This window comes from Schistocerca americana, chromosome 7 (genome assembly GCF_021461395.2).
Source record: "Schistocerca americana isolate TAMUIC-IGC-003095 chromosome 7, iqSchAmer2.1, whole genome shotgun sequence".
Classification (NCBI taxonomy): Eukaryota; Metazoa; Arthropoda; class Insecta; order Orthoptera; family Acrididae; genus Schistocerca; species Schistocerca americana.
The window spans coordinates 203,759,348-203,768,718 of record NC_060125.1 but is presented as its reverse complement, the minus strand read 5'-3'; positions in this window follow the sequence as shown (position 1 = coordinate 203,768,718).

The window sequence follows — 9,371 nt, the reverse complement described above, 5'->3', positions numbered from 1 at the left end:
GCTGTAGTCAAATGCGCAGAAAATGCTGAATTCATATTGGCTAATTGTGAAAGAACCGCTCGGATCATTTCGAGCACTTCTTACCTCGCGGTATATCTGATGTAAGCCACTCAGACTACCACACGTAATTTAGACTAGAAATCTCGGAAATCAGAAATTAAATAAAATTTAATGAAAACAAAGTATGACTCCTTTCCACAAAATAAAATACTAATAAATTTAATACTCAGCGCCCATTCTGGCTGCCAAAAATATCAGCCTCACTCGGAAATACGTCATAAATTCCTTTATTGCACAACAACTTTCTGACACATACATGTACATAGTTTTGAAACATTCTCACTCCCTCCATGTATGTTCTCCATTCACACTCTGTCTCTCCAAAACACTCGCATAACCAAAAGAAAATGAAATAACAATTTTCGAAAGTACTTTCCATTACGTCAGAAGTCTGTGTAATTTTCTTCAGTCACACCGAAGTAAATTCCAGAAAATTAGACTATAAGAACGTATACTCTTAGTTGTAGTTTCAGTAGATACTATAGACGAATACGTTACAGTCCCTAATGAGTCTCACTATGCCAGAACGGTTATTATGTGTTCTAGGTGAAAATTTATATCTCTGAAACTACGGAAGTTACTGATTTCAAATTTTAACGGTATGGTTGCGTTATCCATAGAATTTTGCACACTAAATATGAAAATCATCGATTAATATTTCCTTGGAGTTCTTCATATTCATAGAGAGTATATGTAAAATATTTGCACGCAGCTTTAGCCAGGTAGGCGGCTCGCTCGGCGCAGTAGGCGGCGTCAACTGTGCCAGCGTTATAACCAAAACAGCTCTCCTCCTGCTCCATTCCAAGCTACTCTTTGATGTAAGATAGCTTATTTTTATTTATTTATTTTGTTTTTTGGCCACCAGTCTTCTGAGTGGTTTGATGCGCCCAGCCACGAATTCCTCTCCTGTGCTAACCTCTTCGTCTCAGAGTAGCACTTGGAAACTATGTCCTCAATTATTTGCTTGATGTATTCCAATCTCTGTCTCCCTCTAGAGTTTTTGTCCTTTAGAGCTCCCACTAGTATCATGGATGTCATTCCCTCATGACTTGACAGATGTCCTATCATCCTGTCCCTTCTCCTTATCAGTGTTTTTCACATGTTCCTCTCCTCTCCGATTCTGCGCAGAACCTCCTAATTCCTTATCAGTCCACCTAATTTTTAACATTCGTCTGTAGCACCACATTTCAAATGGTTCGATTCTCTTCTGTTCCGTTTTTTTTCTCCAGTCCATGTTTCTCTACCACACAATGCTGTACTCGAGACGTGCATTATCAGAAATTACTTCATCAAATTAAGGCCGACATTTGATATTAGTAGATTTATCTTGGCCAGGAACGCCGTTTTTGACGTTGCTAGTCTACGTTTGATGTCCATTTAGCTCCGTTCGTCATTAGTTATTTTACTGCCTAGATAGCATTATTCCTTAACTTCATCTACTTAGTGACCATCAGTCTTGATGTTAAGTGTCTCGCTGTTCTCATTTCTACTACTTCTCATTACTTACGTCTTTCTTCGACTTACTCTCAATCCATGCTCTGTACTCATTAAACTGTTCATTCCGTTCAGCAGACCATGTAATTCTTCTTTACTATCACTAAAGATTGCAATGTCATCAGAGAATCGTATCATTGATATCCTTTCACCTTGACCTTTATTCCACTCATGAACCTTTCAATTATTTCCGTAATTGCTTCCTCGATGTACACATTATACAGTGGCGGCGAGAGGCTACTGCCTTGTCTTACACCCTTTTTAATACGAGCACCTCGTTCTTTGTCATCCACTCTCATTATTCCCAATTGGCTGTCTTACATATTGTATAAGACCCGTCTCTCCCTATAGTTTACAACAACTTTTTTCAGAATTTCTAACATCTTGCACCACTTTACACTGTCCAAAGCTTTTACCAGAACAACAAATCCTATGAACGTGTTTTGATTAGTCTTGCTTCCAACCGCAACCGCAACCGCAACGTCAGAATTGTCTCTCTCGTGTCTTTACCTTTGCGAAAGCCGAACTGACCGTCCTCTAGTGCATCCTCAATTTTCTTTTCCATCCTTCTGTATATTATTCTTCTAAGCAACTTGAATACATGAGCTGTTAAGCTGATTGTGCGATAGTTCTCGCACTTGTCAGCTCTTGCCGTCTTCGGAATTGTGTGGATGATGATTTTCCGAAAATCAGATGGTATGTCGCCAGACTCATACATTCAACACTCCAACGTGAGTAGTCGTTTTGTTGCCACTTTCCCAACGATTTTAGAAATTCTGATGGAATGTTATCCATCCCTTCCGAATAATTTGTTCTTAAGTCCTCCAAAGCTCTTTTAAATTCATCTTCTAATACTGGATCCCCTATCCCTTCTAAATCGATTCCTGTTTCTTCTGTCACATCAGACACATCTTATCCCTCATAGAGGCCCTCAGTGTTTTCTCTCCATCTATCAGATCTCTCCTCTGCATTTAACAATGGAATTCCTGTTGCCCTCTTAAAGTTATCACCCTTGCTATTAATGTCACCAAAGGTTGTTATGACTTTCCTGTATGCTGAGTCTGTTCCACCAACAATCATTTCTTTTTCAATGACTTCACATTTTTCCTGTAGCCATTTCGTCTTAGCTCCCCTGCACTTCCTACTTATTTCATTCCTCAGCGACTTGCGTATCTGCATCCTGTACTTCCCTGAACATTTTTGTGCTTCCTCCTTTTATCGATCAATTGAAGTAATCCTCCTGTTACCCATGGTTTCTTCGGAGTTACCTTCTTTGTACCTAAGTTTTCTTTCCCAATTGTTGTGATGGCCATTTTTAGAGATGTCCATTTTTAGAGATGTCCAATCCTCTTTCACTTTGCTGCCTATTGAGCTATTCCTTGTAGCTGTATCTATAGCCTTAGAGAACTTGAACCGTCTCTCGTCACACTTCTTTGAATATTGATTCTTCCTGACTAAGGTCTTAAACTTCAGTCTACTCTTCATCACTACTATGTTGTAATGAGTCTATATCTGTTCCTGGGTACATTTTACAATCTAGTATGTGATTTCAGAGTCTCTGTCTGACCGTGATGTAATATAACTGACATCTTCCCTACCATCAGGCCTTTCCCAAGGATACCTCCTCCTCTTGTGATTCTTGAAGAGAGTATTCGCTATTACTAGCTGAAACTTGTTACAGATCTCATTTAGTCTTATTCCTCTTCCACTCCTTGTCCCATGCCCACATTCTCCTGTAACCTTTTCTTCTACTCCTTCCCCTACAACTGCATTCCAGTCCCCCATGACTATTAGATTTTCATCCCCTTTTACATACTGTATCACCCATTCAATATTCACATACACTTTCTCTATCTCTTCATCTTGCGACGTCGGCATGTATATCTGAACTATCGTTGTCGGTGTTGGTTTGCTATCGATTCTGATAAGAACAACCCTGTCATTGAACTGTTCACAGTAACACATTCTCTGCCCTACAGTCCTATTCATAACCAATCCTAGTCCTGTTATACTATTTTCTGCTGCTCTTGATATGACCCTATACTCACTCATCTGACCAGAAATCCTTGTCTAGTAAGATGACAACAAGTAATAATTTGCTACGTTACAATCGGCACGTCCAACTTAAAACAACTACATACGCAGTTATTCCCCAAATACGCTTGTCTTACGTCACTCACGACACAACTCATCGTTACAGCCAGATAGCCGCTAGACTCTAATTACTGAGAGCCGGGTATAGCAAATTTTTTTGCATTCATTGCAGGACTATACAGATTCATTCGTACTGAAATTAAAACTAATACATAAATTCAAAGTTGTGGAACATTTATTGTTGGAGAAACAACCTACACATGTTCCATAACGTATAATACCAAGGCAAAGGACGGGTAAAACACTGCAATGTATTGTTATAGGTCGCCTCTTGCGGCTCAAAATCAGTAAATTTAAAAAGTAAGGTGAAAATAAATGTGAACAACAATTAACGAAATTGTTATTCGTGTACGCACTCTAAGAAATGCGTCGATATTGCTAAAAGTCGACTAAAATATATGATTTGGACCCTACTTAATAAATTACATCATTACCAATGTAAAAAGAATGTCGGTAGTGAAACTTAACAATGTGAAATCCGGTTTCGCAGGACAGAGGGGATTAGGTTGTGGAAAGGGGCCAAGGTCAAATACCGCTAGTTATACAAAAACGGACAACTTTATTCCTCCAACCAATTCACAGTTTTCTCTTTAAACAACAAAGATCAATTCACAGTTGAGGGCCCAAGTATCTTCTGCAAAATACATTTAACTGGTTCCTTGTAAAATACAAGGGCCTAGAGTAACGACTGAAGGCCTTAGTTAAGTAAAATTGCAATATCTTTTCGGCTAAAGGCCGAAATAATATTTCAGATCAGCCAAGGAAATTCTTTAAATGCCAAGCATTTACAAAATTCGGCTAAAGGCCATATTAAGGAAAACCCAAATTAATCCTTCGGCTAAAAGCCTAATAAATTGCTTTTTTTACATAATAAAAGAGAGTATTTAAAGATAAGCTTTCACACAGTATAACAGAAAAACAGCGTAAGAAAGCTTGAAGTATCTTTTCGGCTGATGACCCAAACAATTACTCAAGAATAATTAAAGGCAACCTAAACATTTACAGAACACGGATGAAGGTCGTTTCAAGGATTCAAGATAATTAGAGAGAAACCTGACAGACAAGGATTTACATATTAAAGTCACAGACTCTGAAACAAACTGGGCTGCAGGCCTAAATACAGAGCAACAAGATTTTAAATGAAACACGGCTGAAGGCCTAATCTTAAAATATTTGACATTAAGTTTGGCTGAAGGCCATATTCTAAGAATATAACAGAATATATTAATCCGTGGCTGAAGGCCTTGCACAGTACCTGCGACCGAATAAAACGACAATCACAAACAACAGTGTTGTTCAGGAGTGTTCCAAGGGTCGGCCTGGTGAGGAAATTCTAACCACAGTTTAGGCGAGACAGGCAGCCAAGCGTAACACTAAATAACTGGGTTACAACACGACCTAGGCACGGCTGAAAAATCAACAACAATCTAATCCAGTCCCTCTGTCGTAAGTGACCAACTGCCTAATCCAGTGGGCAGACAACATTCATCTGCTCAGTGGAAATCACAGAAGCTATACACAATTCCATGTAAACACGGTTCCACAAGAACTCTAATAATTATAAAAGCAATCACTGTGGAAAAACGACGAATCAATTCGACACACAGAGAGTTTCCACAAGAGGTGGGCGACCAAATACACGTCGTCCGATGCGACGACCTACCGAACGACCAAACAAGGTCGTTTCCACTGAAGTTACATGTGTCGGCAATGGTCGGGCGAGTCTTGGCCGTCTGAAACTGACTACAGCTCCAACCGACTCAACTCTATGTCCGTTCGGAATTCGGAGACACGGCGACCCATTCACACTGGCTCGGACCCAACCATGCAAACGAACGCTTGCCCATTGGCCATGACATCTCTGCACATGGAAGAAACCGTCCCACATCCAGCTAAGTGACCAACTGATGAGGCCCAGAAACGGTCAAAGGACTTGATACACGTCGCCCGATCAGACGACCAACAGAACGGGCAACCAACGGTCGTCACGCTCCAATCTCCTTCCGTCTGACAGTTCATGTGTGTCGCCAGCGGTCGGCGAGCACTGGCAGTCCGCACCTCACTGGCGCTCCGTCCCCGACTCCACTGCTGCTGCGTGCCGACTGACCTCCTAACTGCATTCCAGACACACGACGACCTGGAAATACACGCGGTCGCTCCAGAGATAATACGACGGTGCACTCATCGATAAGCCCTGCTGCTGCCACTCATGGGCAAGCAAACGAGCAACTTAGTATCGGCAGTATATCGAATTAAAAGAAAAACGGGCCGACAGAACCACAAACACAGGGTGACGAGCAATAATCGGCATGACCGTGAGATGTCCACGGCTCACAGTACTTAACGAAAGCAGTTTTACGAGGGCTATCCACAAAGTTCATTACGTTCTGGAATTAAAAATAAATAAAGTATTTTAAATATTTTTTATTATATTCAGATGAAAGCCACACTTAAATACTACTTTTTTACATAATTACCATTTAAATTAAGGCACTTATCGTAGCGATGGACGAGCTTGGAAATTCCTTCGTCGTAAAATTCGGCCACCTGCGCCTTCAACCACGTGGTTACCTGTTCTTGAAGCTGTGCGTCGTCATCAAAACGCTGCATAGCCAACCACTTCTTCATTGCTGGGAATAAGTGGAAGTCGCTCGGTGCAAGGTCGGGACTGTACGGCGGATGAGGAAACAACTCCCAATTAAAAGATTTGAGAACTTCAGGAGTGGCATTTGCCGTGTGAGCCCGGGCGTTGTCGTGAATCAGCAAGATCTTTGAGCCCAACTTTTCCCTGTGCTTGCTTTGTATTGCTCTTCTGAGGTTGTGCAGAGTTTGGCAATACCTTTGAGAGTTTATTGTAGTGCCTCTTTCCAGGAAATCCACAAAAATCACACCTTTTCTGTCCCAAAGGAAGAGGTAACCACGTGGTTGAAGGCACAGGCGGCCGAATTTTACGACGAAGGTATTTCCAAGCTCGTCCATCGCTACGATAAGTGCCTTAATTTAAATGGCAACTATGTAGAAACGTAGTATTTAAATGTGGCTTTCATCTGTATATAATAAAAAAAATTCCAATACTTTATTTATTTTTAATTCCAAAACGTAATGTACTTTGTGCATAGCCCCTGTATTTTTAAATTTTTTTGGTGGTGGGCATAAAGTATCACCCTCCCTCCCCCCCACCCCCCCAAAGACACACACACACGCACATATTATACGTTATTGAACATGCGTTGGTATTGCTAGGGATAACACTGAATACCTTACTCCGTTTCATAATTTTGAACTTGTACATCAGTTTTATATTCATTACGAATGCGTACTGATCTACGAATATTCCTGTAACTAATGCAAACACATTTACTACTCCCAGATACCAATAGCTCTATTTGGTGGATACTTTTGGACATCCGGAAAAAAGGTATGAGACGTCAGACTGTATAGAGGTGGTTCGGTTATCATCGCTTTCTCATAGACATTTTTCTGTTGACTAGTGACTACTTAGATGTATTAGCTATTTTGGAAATATGAGAGTGATGCACATTTCTGCAGTTATGAAGCTTAATGTAATTTATAACGGTTATATTACTTCAATGCTATATTTCGTTTCAGAGCACGAGGTTATTACGAACACCGTCTGCCGAATGGCCGCATGTTACACACCCTGCAACGCAATCTGTATACACGCAAATTAAATGAAGAGCTTCGTGAAAAGCTTTTATTAATTTCGGAAAGCGTGTCGAGATTAAATTCACTGCAAGTGATTGCAAGGTAAATTGTGTAAATCTTATTCATAGCAAAAGTAAAAAGGACAAAAAAGTGGTAATACTGCGTGAAGTACAGCTGCGGAATGGACTGAGTTCCTGTTTTCCTACAGAGCCTGATAAAACGTGCAGGAGAAAATAACGGGTGCGGTACACTCGACAGGCCCACGGTCTTCCAATAATCCTCGGCGAGTGGTGAACAGCTGTTGAATTCTTGCGGCTTTAATTAAAAGGGAAGCTACAGGCCATTAAAGCAGTGTTTGCCGAGAGAAGTGCAAGACAGTGGCTCCTCCCCACACTCACTCCGGTACCTTCGACTCGATTGTTTTCAGTGGAGAACGTCGGCTTCTGTCGAATTAAACAGCTCCTAAAAGTATTGGTTCATCAGTTAATGGACCAGATCGCTGTAGGTAAACGCTGAAGAGAGTAGTATCGAGCCGGTAGATTGCCCGTAATCCTCTGCCCCGACGGGGGTTGCTCAATTACGTTATGTTTAGCATAATAACGACTGCGATTCGCGTAAGCGCTCCCTTGTTAGGCATAAAACAAATTTACCGAGTAATGAAAAGTCTAAAATTTTTGTAAGGACTGAAGAGAAGTTTTATTATATTAATAATGCCCATGATGTCCACATCACGTCCAGAAATATTAAACACTTACCAGTAGTTACTAATTTTGTTACGGAAAACTGGAGAACGACATTTTCCTTGCTATTCGTCATAATTGTCTTTTACTTGTGGTATTCATTTCGCTGTGATGAAAACTAAAGAGAGGAATTGTAGCCACATTTAGATGTTGTGTATAATTAATTCATTTATTTAGAAAGAGGTAATTTCTAACAAGAAACTAATGTGAGTCTAACAAAATAATACGAAAAATTGTACTCGTCTCATTTACGTCACCAACTTATTGTTCGTAAAATCCATTCATGTTTCTTCATTAGTGAATTAACTGACGACAGATCCTTAGATGGTTGATATACCGTGTGAGGGGGAAAAAACGTTTCTTTACAGTCAAGTGTTATAGTTTTTCCAATGTAAAAACTGAACTTTTTGCCGAAGTTGTTCAACACGGGAGAAATGTGTTTTGTCGAGGCAACTAATAGTCATTAGATGATGCTGGATCTAAATACTGGAGTCTTTGATATCTGCTAATGTATTCTTCAAGTAAATGAAGTAATAGGCCATTTAGCGTGACGAATATAAGTTACTTTGTAGAACTTACGCCACATTTTCGAATAATGGAACACGTACGTTAGCCTGCATTGTGTAAGTAATACTTGGAGAAATCTTTAATGAGAAAGACAACAAATGTATTTTTACGTTCGTCCTGTATATTTCTTACTTTTAGAGACCTTAACAGTGAAAAGTGTAAATATTAACTGGCCTATATTCTACCAGAAATCTTAACGAGACTTTCATGAAAGTTGGGCCTGTAAAGCTTTCACTTATATATACATTATCGAAATAGAAACAACAATTGCAGTAACGAAAGTTCCTGAGTCCTGGCGTAATTCTGAATCGCTGTGGATAAGCCGTGTAGCGTAAATCAATAACAGGCGAACGACTATACGGTAAAATTGCGAGAAACCGAAAACATCACTCACGATGTCAGCTTACGTGTCCGCTTCCCGACGATAAGCGTGATGCATGCTCTTTTTGTGTTCGCGAAAAACAGCAGATATTTCGGAATGTAAACAGTGCTGTTTAAACGCGAATGCAGCAAATGTCGCCGAGGGCTTGGCTCCACACTTGCAGTAACATAACAGCAGTAACGCTTTTGTTTGCCTTTCATTTAGCGTTTAATACATCGACCGCTTCATTTGAAAAGCGTAGGAAAATAAATACCCCTCTAAACTGAAGCGGTGAACGCCGCCTCGTTTGCAAAATAAAGAATTCCGTA